This window comes from Equus asinus, chromosome 28 (genome assembly GCF_041296235.1).
Source record: "Equus asinus isolate D_3611 breed Donkey chromosome 28, EquAss-T2T_v2, whole genome shotgun sequence".
NCBI lineage: Eukaryota > Metazoa > Chordata > Mammalia > Perissodactyla > Equidae > Equus > Equus asinus.
The window spans coordinates 46,010,322-46,022,368 of record NC_091817.1 but is presented as its reverse complement, the minus strand read 5'-3'; positions in this window follow the sequence as shown (position 1 = coordinate 46,022,368).

The following is a 12,047-nucleotide window of genomic DNA, read 5'->3' as shown; positions in this document are numbered from 1 at the left end:
ACAGACCAGAGCTTCGGGGGAGCTTTTGTGAGAGGGAGGCGGGTAAGAGGGCTCCCAGTGAGGAGGGGGAGGAGGTCCAGGCGTCGGGCTGAGGAATGCGGGAGCGGGCCGTGGATGGACGATAGGAGGGGATGGACACGTGGCACTGAGTCCAGGTGGCCTCTTCAGGGTGGCTGAGCACTGGTCTAAAGAGTCGTGCGGAGTTTCTCTGATGGTGATGCTCCTCTGGGACTGTCCCACGTGGGTCCTAAGTCTCTGTGGCCTCTGCTAACAGTGTAGATGGGGGCAGATGAGATGGGAAGAGAGGGCTCCCTGGGAGATGAGAGGACAGCTACAAGTTGGGGGAACGGCCCCCAGAAAAGGAGGGAAACTCCGCCCATGGCCTGGAGAGGCCGGCACTGGATAAACATCTCGGTTCTGCCATCTGCTCCTGTGTGACCAGCACTGCGTGTCTTCCAGGCACTGGGCCCTGTGTGGGAATTTTCATCACCCGTAGTTGACAGTGGCTGTGCTGAGGGGCCTGCATTCCTTTCCTGGGACTGCTCGACACAGTGTCACAAACCGGGGGGCTGGCAACAACAGAAATTTATTCCGTAATAGTCTGGAGGCCAGAAGTCTGAAATCAAGGCGTCAGCCGGGCCACGTTCCCTCCGGAGTGTCGAGGGGAGAATCCTTCCTCGCTTCCCCCAGCTTCTGGTGGCTCCTGGGCATCCTTGGCGCTCCTCGGCTTGTGGCAGCATCACCCCCATCTCTGCCTCTGTCGTCACGTGGCTCCTCCCCAGGTGTTCGATGTCTGTCCAAACTTCCCTTCTATAAGGACCCCAGTCACCCCGCCTGACCTCACCTTAACTTGAGGACATCTGCAAAGACTCTATTTCCAAATAAGGTCCCACTCAGAGGCCGCAGGGGTTGGGACTTAAGTGTGCCCTTTTGGGGGACCCAGTTCTGATCACTATAGTGCCCTTCTGCACCCCCGACCTCTGCCACCTCGGTAAACACCAGCCTGACATCTGACTGTTGGCAGCTGCATCCCCTCACCGGAGAGCTTCTTCTTGCCCCTGGAACTGATGTCTCCACCTGTGTCAGTGAATTGACACCACTCAGACCCATGCCCGCCGCCCCCACGATGCTCAAGCAATGGCTGACGGAAGTGGGTATGTGAGTATTTTAGCCCCTCCCCCTCGGGGGACAACTCTGGGGTGTGCCCTGGATGGCCCCAGAGTGCCCCGGGGACCATGACCCAGGGCCAGGAGGGGCAGCTGGCTTGCTAAGGGGCGTTTATTGGCGCCTTTCCCTCTGTCTCACTTTATAATTCCCCGACAAGTGTTTCTCTCGCCTCTCACATCTGTGTACCGAGTCCTTAGTCGGGGTTCCCTTCTGGGGGATCCCCACATAAGACCATAATAGACACTCAATTGTCCTTCCCCCAGGACAGGAAGGAGGGAGGTGGTACAGCCGTGTGGGGCTTAGCAAAGCAAGCATCTTCTTGAACTACCAAGAAGGCTCGCCGCAAGCTTTAACTGCAGACGCCCAGGAGCTGGAGGGAGCATGTGTCTGGGAACAGGAGATTCACGTTGCACTAACTGGCTGTGTGGTTTGGGGCAGGTCACTTAACCTCTCTGAGCCTCCGTTTCCCCCGTTTAGAATGGTGATGGGGGCCAGATGATCTGTTGGATCCTTTGTGCCTCTGGGATTCTCAAATCCCGCAGCCTGCTCCTCCCCACTCCCGACTTTCAACAACCTCTTTGCCTGGTTCTTCTATTTATTATCACATTTTTTATTTACCAACTTTTCGAGGCAGGGAAGGCGTAGAAACTGGGGTTTGTCTCTGGGGGCAGGCTCATGTTTTTTGTATGGGTTCAAGAAAACAAGGCATGGCAGCAGTGGAAAGTTTTATCATTGAAAAAGAAGAAAATGAGTTTCTTTTTGTAACCGTACCGTCAGTTGTAACTGACATTTGCTCATATTTGGCAACGAGATAAAGTAGGAGGTGGGCTGACTCCGGGGTCAGGCGAGCTGGGTGGACACAGTCTGCCTCTCACTAGATGTGTGAGGTTGTTCATTCATTCAACAAACACACATGGGTAGGCATGTGCCAGGCAATGTCCTCGATATCAGAGAGTCAGTGGTGAGTTACTGCCCTCTTGCTGCTTACAGACTAGTGAGAGACAGACATTAGTCAGATAACCACACAGATACATGTATACACCACAATAGATGCTCTGCAGGGTAGGGACAGGTGGATACGAAAGCAATAAACAAGGATACCTGGTAGTGTCTGCCAGACTTGAAGAGGTCTCCCTGAGGATGTGGTGTTTGAGCTGAGACGTAAGAATGTGCAGGTGTCAGCCAAGTAAGGAGCAGGGTAGAAGAATAGCAGTTCCAGCAAAACAAACAGCACATGCAAAGGCACTGGGGTGGAAGGGAGCCAGCATATCCTAGAAATAGCTCCGGGAGTGTTATTTACCCTTCTGTTTAGCAACAAAGGAATACATCAAAATGCCTGCCTCTCCAGGTCATTGTGAATATCAAATGAAATGCTGCACAGGGAACCGCCCATCAAGAGCTTCCCCTTTCCAGCCTTGGGAAAGCCAGGCAGGGCTCTGAAGTCCCTCATCCTGGGGACAGAGGGTGGGGGACTGGGCTACAGGTCCCAGGAAAGTGCTGACTCCCTGTCGCCTTGGGCCATGTGTTTTTGCTTTAATCCGTTTATTATCCTAGTCTCATGCTGAAGGTCCCTGGGAGGTGTGAGTTCTTGCATCCCCGTTGGCTTTAGTTTGGAGAATTAGGAGTTAGTTAAGCAGGCTCCTGCCATCCCCTCTTGCGAGGTAGTTTTCTACTTTGGGGACTTGCCGGACCCCTGGGCCTTCGCTGTGCAGCGCTGCCCTCTGCTGGCCACAGTTAGAGGTGCGGGCGGCGCTCAGGCGGGGGCAGGCCGGGCCACGCCCACAGCTAGCATCTTTCCCTCTGCAGGTGGAGGTGGGGCCTCCACTGGCACTGGACGGTCCACTCCCTTCCCCTCTTCTCTCTTCCTCCCCTCACCCACTAAATGGGTACGTCAGCCCACCCTCAGCTTCGCACGTGCCTGTGATCTGCACAACAACCCCCAGAGGTAAATATTGCCATCCCTCATCAGAAATGAGGCAGGAGCTCAGGGTGGTCAAATGACTTTCCCAAGATGAGCAACGAAACCGGGCATCTTCACGGGCGTGAGACCTGTGCACACGGCTGCGCGCTCAGAAGTGTCCCCACAGCTCCCCAGCCCCGTTTAATGCTTTGCTGTCACCATCTCGACATTCTTAACAGTTCTTGGACGGAGGACCCTGCATTTCCTTTGCACGGGGCCCTGCAAATTGTGTTATTCCACCAGCCCTGCTCTTAGAGTCAGGGCTTCAAACAGAGCTGCTTCCCTCTGCACCCAGCGCCCCATCGCCTCCCCAGGGCTCTTTCTAAGCTGCGCATCTGTCACATCTGTCATTCCCTGTTTAGCCCCCAGACGGCTCTCCAGCTGTGGGATGGAGCATCTCGCTTCCGTGTGCAGGGACTCCGGACCCTGGCTGTGCACACCTGGAGGAGAGAAGTTTCGGGGAAATACTGATGTCCTGGGCAACATGCCCAGAGCAGTAAAGTCAGAACTTCTGCAGGGAGGACCAGGCATTGTTGTAGCAGTTTTCCGGGTGATTCTAGCGAGGAGCCAGCATGCAACATGGCTGGTGGAGGGCCTGGCATAGTTCCTGGCATTCAGGGGTTTAATAAATGTCTTCTAATTTTTTAGAGCCACGAATTGAATAGAGGGTTCAGGTTGAGAGTCAAACTGAGTGGTGAACGAGAAGAGACTCATCTTTGGTTCCATGTTTGTGTCAGAAAGGAGCTCAGAGGTTATCAGGCGCTGGGGTTGGTGGGGATGGGGCTGGTTCAGTGGGAGGGAGGGGGAGAGACTGGGAAAGACTTGGAAATGCATCTTCCTGATATGGATCCTTGGTTCACTCTTTGCAGGAAATAGCACCTGATCCTATTCAGGCAACTCTTCTCCCTCCTTTTAATTCCAGTACTTTGATGAGTGGGTTCATCCCAACCCTGGTCTCAGCGGAGGGCACTGACCCAGGCCTGACGAATCAATCATTCCATCCCTCTTGGCTACCGTGATTGGCACAGTACTCAGAGATGGCACGTGTTCCAAGCCAGACCAGTGAGAGGCAACCGCAGGATGTTTGTGGGAACTCTGGTCCACAGAATCTCTCTCAAGGGGGTTGGCACCTGGGAGGGTGGGATGCCATCTGGAACTGCTGGTGGTCATTTACTATGATGGTGAGAGCTGACTGGTGGTGGCCAACTCTTGATGAGTATGTTTGAGCACCTGGATCCGGCCATGGCTGAATCCACCTTGAAACTCCCACTTACAAGAATCAACAAATGGCCTTTCTTGCGTCCGTGTGTTGGAGTAGATTACTGGTCACTTGCAGCTGAAAGCATGCTGTTGCTAAGGAATGTGAGTACTCTAAACAAAGTCCCCTGCCCCTTGGTTCCTGCTCACCCTACAGGGATTTTTGGGGAGCTGAATATCCAGTCCAAAGTCAGAGGAGGGACATATGCTCAAGGGGCACTCAGTCTCCAAGTCTCAGGGAGCCAGCACCTGAGTCTCGGTCTTGCTTTCAGCCAAGATGTCATCCTGAGAATCTTTCTCCCTCATCAGTGCAGTTGCCGACCTTTCTCTCTACACATTTATCCAACCATCACATGTTTGCTGAGCATCTACTTTCTTTCAGGCACGGGCTGGGCACAGAACTTGCAGGGATGATGATGTTTCCAGGTCAGCCCGGAAAAGCCAGTGCAGCCAGTCAGACATTTCTAGAATGGTAGACTGCCAGGTATGGAAACATTCTTTATACTTATTCACTTAAAAGTTTTGTTTACTTAAACAGTTGCAAGAATATTTAAATCTACTGCACATTTAAAAACCCAGATAGGTAGCCAGATTGTACTACGCTAGTCATGAAAGGCAACTGACAAAAAAGAAGAAACACGTGCAATAAATCTTTTCATTGGTTTTGGGGGCTGGTGTTATTGGGAGAGACAGAGGGACATTTCCACAGGGGTTCCGATGGCAGTGCTGTCTGTTTAAAGCTTTGCATGTTGATGACACAAGTTCCTTTGAGGACAAGTTTCTTTCGAGATGTTGATATGTCTCGGTGGGTGCCTGGAACCTTCCTCTCCTGGCAGCCTCTTGCTGATTGTGCCACACCAGATGCCCCGAGTTAAATGATGGGCTATGTCGAGACCAAATAGCGAAGCCCAGTGCAGATCCATCAACTCCACGTTTAGCACAACACTTAGTAGGAGAAATTCAACTTTAAGCCTGAAATGCAGGTCACGAAGTTGGTCAAGAGGACGAGAAGCAAAGCGGGCAAGCGGAATCGAGGGCAGGGTCTCCCGAGGGGAGTCCGTGCAGTGCTGGCCTTTCCACGCTTTGCAGCAGAAGGGCTCTGTTCCGGAAGCACCTTCTGTGCGGCCGCTCCTCGACAATTTGCATGGGACACTAGCGAGTTGAAAGTTCTGAAACGTCCTGTGTGGAAGAAACAAACCTGTGCGCTCTGCTTCGGGCAGTGTTTCCCCAACCACTGAACTTTGTGGGGTTTTTTTGTTTTTTTTTTTGAGTAGCAGCTATTTGCATCCACATTCTAGAAACGCTTGCTTAAATGTTACATTGTCTCATGTTCCTGGATACACTTAGCCCTTACACAGGAGGGACAAGGGCCATGTGCGCATGTTCACCAGCTTGTGTGTGGTCAGGCTGGTCCACTCACGGGAGCAACGACGGGAGGGACAAGAAATTCGGCATGGTCCGGATTGCCTTCTTGGGAGTGGTGCTGCTCAGGCTGTTTCAGAGTTCCCGCTGGCCTTCCTGCGCTCCGCTTGCCTCACCCCTGCGTACCTGCCGTAGCCAGCATGTGTGCGCGGTGCAGGTGAAGAGAGAGAAGATGAAGTCCGAGAGGCCCCCAGGCTCTCTCAGACATGGGGAGACAGGCACACAGCAAGAAGTTTGAGGACAATGTGACACGTGAAATAAAGGCGTGTTGTGAGTAGTTTGGGGATCACGAGAAGGAGGCCCCTCTCTTTGAAAGAACTGAGGCTAGTTTTGTCTGAAAGGGGATAGATGAATTGTGTCTTAAAGGTTGAATAAGAGGTTATCAGGCAGAGACAAGAGTTGGGTTGGGGACACATTCCAGGGGCAATGATCAGGGACATGTTTTGGGGGGCATAAGATTCTGATTCCAACTCCAACATGCTTTCAATGCCAAGCAAGTCCCCCACACCAGCAGGGGGTCCTACAATTCAACTCAGTTCTGACACTGTCCACTTGGAGAGAGCGTCAGATTCCACAGGTTAAGGGTTCAGTCCCACAAGATCGCCCTTCTCTGCAGTCGCCAACCGCAAGTCCGGGTTGTCACCTGTGCTTCTGAGCCACCGGCTATAAATCAGTGGTTCCTGCAACCCCCCTTTGAGTTTGATTAATTTGCTAGAGCGGCTCACAGAACTCCAAGAAACAATTTACTTACCAGACGAGAGCCAGCTGGAAAAGCTGCCCAGGGCAAGGTGGGGAAGGGGCGGAGCTCCCACGCCCTCTCCAGCCTCGCCACTCTCCTGGGATCTCCACGTGCTCACCAGCTGGAAGCTCTCTGAACCCCTCGGTTTTTGGGTTTTTACGGAGGCTTCCTTACTTAGCTGTGGCTGATTAAATCATTGGCCATTGGTGATGGGTTCAGCCCCCAGCCCTTCTCCCCTCCCCACAAGTCTGGGGGTGGGACAGAAAGTGCCCACCCTCCAATCACATGGCTGGTTCCCCTGGCAGCCAGCCCCGTCCATGGTGCTTTCCAAAAGTCACGGCATAAACGTAAACTCAGGTGTGGGTGAAAGGGCTTTGTCGTGAATATCAAGACACCTTTATGGCTCTTATCACTTGGGAAACCCCAAGGGTTTTAGGAGCTCTGTGCCAGAGACAGGACGAAGACCAAATACATGTTTCTTTTTACAAATCGCAGTATCACAGGGAGTCCGATCCGAAGGGCTTCCATCCTGGGCTGACGGACACGGAAAGTGAATGCTGACAGTCTGCTCTGCGCTTTCCCAGAGAGAGTCCCCAGGAGCAATATGTAATCATCTAATTAAAACATCAATTCTCAGCTGGAGAGAAGGATGGAAAGAGGACAGGGGGATGATAAAGCAAGCACAGTCACGTGTCCACGCAGACTCTCGGGGCGCACACAGGTGGTCACTGGAGAAAGTCTTTCAGCTTTGCCGTGTGTTTGAAAATCCTTATAAATAAATATTTGGGAGAATAAACTCTTACTTCGAATTTATTATTTCCCTCTTTCTTTTGCAATGCCCAGTTTTTCTTAAGCCTCTCTTTGATTATTCAAGTTGCCAGCACCCGGGCAATTACTTCCTGCAAACAAGTTGTCAGAAGGCGCAAATAAATTTTAGACCTAATTTAATTCTCAATTTACTTGCTCAAGAAAAAAAATCTTAATTTCTCCAAACCACATCAACCCTTGATATGCCAGTTATGATTTCTTTTCAAAAGCCGGCTGTGAAATGCTAAGCCAGTCACTCAGAGATGGTCTGACTGAATGAATGATGGCTGGGGAAAGAAGGCCGTGTTCAGAGCGTCCGGGATGAACAGTGGGTCCCAGGCACAGATCAAAGGGAGCCAGAGAGGGTGTGTGGGGATAAAGGGAGAGCAGTGACTGTCAGAAGCCAGCTGCTCCAGAAAGGAAGGAGAAAGTGGGCCCTGGTTATGGTGGGGTTGAGATATGGGGTGCCCGGGAAATGTGGCCAAGGACCCTGACACTCTAACCACTTTCTGAAATGTGAAGATCTCTAAGGAAACCAGCAGGCGGGAGTCGGATCAATGCGTTCCTGTGCTGCAGGTGGGCAATACCTGGAAACATTACCAATGCCTCCTAGACTCCCACCAGCATCGTGTTTGGGGGGACCCACCAGAAGGGAGGCTCCCAGCTCACATCCCTCACTGCTCCCTGAGAACCACCCACCAGCCTGATTCGGCCAGGGGCAGACACCTGTCACGCTGGGCCAGTTCGAGCCTCTCTCTGTACCTAACATCTGGATTGGTTGGAGAAACTGAGGCACAGTGTCGTGAGTTGAACTGTGTGCCCCTAGAAGTTACAAATACACCCCGGTATTTGTGAATGTGACCATACTGGGAAATAGGGTCTTTGCGGATATAATGAGTTAAGATCAGGTCATAGTGGACCAGGGTGGGCCCTAACTCAGTGACTGGTGTCCTTATAAGAAGAGGTTAATTTGGACACAGACACACGGAGAGGAGACTATCGTGTCACGAGGCACAGACACACAGAGGGAGGAAGGCCATGGAGGCAGGACTGGAGTGATGTGTCTACAAGCCAAGGAGCCCCCAGGACCGCTGGCACCACCAGAAGCTGGAGGAGGTGAGGAAGTCTCCTCCCCTACAGCCTTCAGAGGGAGCGTGGCCCTGCAGCGTTCTTAATCTTCGATGTTTAGCCTCTAGGATTGTGGGAGAAGACACTTCTGCGGTGTTGAGACACCAGTCTGCAGGGCTTGGTTACGCAGCCCGAGGACAGGAATTCACAGAGTGACAGTGGAAGCGCAGAGGGAAGGACTGCAGGCCCTGTTGCTGCTCGGAAGCCCCACGTGCCCTTGGTCTGCTCCTCCCTGGCCTTGGGGTGTGAGACCCGGGATCCTTTTTGTTTAAGCTTCTGTTTCTTGAGCCTAAACAACCAACAGGTGGTCTCAGAGCAGAAGGCTGTGCCCACCCATTCACTCCTCTCTTCCTTCCTTCCTTCTGCTGCATCCTGGAGAGTCAGGACCCAGCTCAGCCTCAAGTCTGACTGACAGTATTAACGTCACTGATAAAGAACAGAGAAGTCCTCAAGAGGAGGTGGGTCAGCCATGGAGGCTCCAGGCACAGGGCTAGAGATTTGATGCTAGCATTGTGCTTCTTGTCTTTCATGGGGGCAATGGATGCCTGGCCCACAAAAACAAGTGTGTGGTCCACACTGTGGGTTGGTCCCTGCGGGTGGGGCTCCTGCATTGGCTCAGTTTGTGGGCACGCTCTCCAAGCTGCCTTCTGAACAGGCTTTAGCTGCCTGGGCAGACTGGCTGGCAGAGAGAACTCCTTCATAGTTTTCTTTCTCATTGAAAATTAATATGCTGCCATTTTGGACCACACCTTGGAACTCAGTGACTTCACCAAGGTTGGGCCAGCCTGGGGTGACCTGTTCGGGTAGGTGCCTCCCCATCCTGCTTCCTGAAACTGCGTCATGGGCTCAGACCAGATGTGACTGTCTCCAAGTTGATCCTTAGCCAGTCAGTGAAACCCCAGCCCCTTTTGCCAGGGATGGGTGTGAGGTGGGCATGCGACCAGTCTCTGGCCGTGGGATGTAAGGGGAAGGCAGCTGGAGAATTATGGGAAAGACTGTCTCTGAGATAGAGGGCAGGGGAGGGAGAGAAGGAGGGAGAGAGGGAAGGGAGGGGGAGAGGAGGGGGAGGAGGGGTTGGGGGCCGAGGCAGAAAGGGAGGAAGAGAATGAGTGAGGCCGGCCCATCTCCTGCCTGCCTGCCTTGGATGGGGCGTGGGAGAGTCGGGTCCATGCTGGGATGGTTGAGACCACTTGAGACAGCAAGCACTGACTCAAGGTTTGTGTTTCTCACAGGTCCAGCGGTAGGTGGGCAGACATCATTCAACTTTCAATGACGGTGTCAAGGACCCAGGCTCCTTCTGTCTTTGTGTCTTTCCAGTCCACTGTTTCAGCCGCACGCTTGCCACCTCAAGGTCAAATGAGGGCTCTCCAGCACTGTCCGAGTGCAAGCAAGACACAGGGAGAAGAGGAAGTGCTGGTGGCGTCTGTCCCTTTTACTAGGAAAGCAAAAGCTGTCCTCAGAGCCACTGGGCAGATTTTCAGTGACTTCTCATCAATGAGCATTGTGGCAAACGGCTACATCCAGGAAGTGGATGCACGAGGGAAGCTGGAAAAGAGCACATCTAGCATTTCTGCCTCTACACTGGAGATGCCTTAGTTCCTACCGCAGCCATGACAAATTCCCATAAACCAGAGGGGCTTGAAACAGCAGCAGTGTATTCTCTCACAGCTCTGGAGGCCGGAAGCCCCAAACCGAGTTGTCAGTGGGGTGGGTTCCTTTTTAGAGGCTCTGAGGGAGAATTTGCTCCTTGCCTCTCTCCCAGCTTCTGGTGGTTGCCAGCAATCCTTGGCTCCTAGACACACCCCTCCCATCTCTGCCTCTGTCGTCACATGGCCTTCCCCCCGTGCCTCTTCTTCAAAGGACCCCAGGCACTGGGTTAGGTCCCCGCATAATCCATCTTGACCTCATCTTTGCTTGATCACATCTGCAAAGACCCTATTTCCAAAGAAGGTCACATTCACAGGTGCTGGGGGTTAGGACTTCAACACATCTTCTGCGGGGACACAACTCACCCTATGACACAGGTGGACAGGGAGAGAGGGTTTGGGGAGGGGTGTTGGGTTGGTCCCCAGGTGTGATGCTTGGAGATATTGTGTCAAGATGAGGGAGAAGGCAAGAGAAGCAGGGAGCGGCCAGCCCGGAGCGCACGGGACAGAGTGGAGCCGATACAGGAAGCGTGCCCAGAACCGCCTGCCCCTGGACTGCTCATTTTACGAGGTCACTAAGTAGCCTTACTGCTTAAGCCGTTTTTAGCCACTGCTTGCAGCTGAAGGTATTCTAATTCTTTTTATGATTGAAATAAAATGTTTGATCATAAGTACTTGAACTCAGTGCCTCGATTTTGGGCTTAAATGCTTTTCTTTCTACCAATCAGAGGAAAAAAAAAGCTCCTGCCTTAATTATTTCCTTCAGGAAGGATGAATTAAAAAATAAATGACTAACTTGTTCTTTTTCAAAACAGCAAACACAATTTCTTTTTAAGTACAGGAAACTATGTTTAAAACCCTCCAAAAGTTCTTTTAAAATGTAATTTTAGGGGTTGGCCCTGTGGCACAGAGGTTAAGGGTGCACATTTCACTTCGGCAGCCTGGGATTCGCAGGTTTGGATCCCGGGTGTGGACATGGCACCACTTGGCAAGCCATGCTGTGGTAGGCGTCCCACATAGAAAGTAGAGGAAGATGGGCACGGATGTTAGCTCAGGGCCAGTCTTCCTCAGCAAAAAGAGGAGGATTGGCAGTAGATGTTAGCTCAGGGCTAATCTTCCTCCAAAAAAAAAAAAAAATGAATAAAATGTAGTTTTACAGATATCTTTCTTGTTACTGACACAAGTTAAATTATATTTCGATACATTTATGTGTTACAGAATTATCACCTCACAGCTTAACCCTGCTGTGGGAATAGAAAAAAACTGCCCAGATTAAAAGAACACACTTTCCTGAAAATAAAGATAAATGAACTAATAAATGACTAGTTTTTAATAAATAATCTCCTTATTGGATAACTTATCCTTCTGGTAAAATATTTACCGTGCTCTCTAAAGCCTTTTAAATCAACTGAAACACTGAGAAAGCTTTAAATGATTCGATATCCTTTTGCGGCTTAAGAGTTGAAATGGTGTTTTATTGAAGTACATTTTAATAAGAAGCAAATTGATTTGAAGTGATTCAAGTTTTGCGCAGTGAGGGCTCTTCAGGCTGGGCTCCTTGGGCTGGAGGGTGAACCACCATTTCACGGCCACAAAGGTCACGCTCTGCCCCGTGCTAGGATGTTCTGGGTAACTAGGAACCAATTGCTTTTAAGCTACCTTAGGACTGGCCCAGGCCTGAGTGACTCAGCATGACAACATCTCCTGTGCTGCCTCATTTCTCTGTGCAGTGTTTTCCTGGGTAGGAAATAACAGGCAAAAATAATCAACTGGGGAATTAATTGAAAACACGGATCCACAGCCCCTGCCTCATATTTACTGGATCAGGATCCATGAAGGAGGATCTGGAAATCTGCATGTCAATCAATGTCCCGGGGGCTTCTGATGTTTAGAGTCATCTGACCCACAAAGCTATTGGACA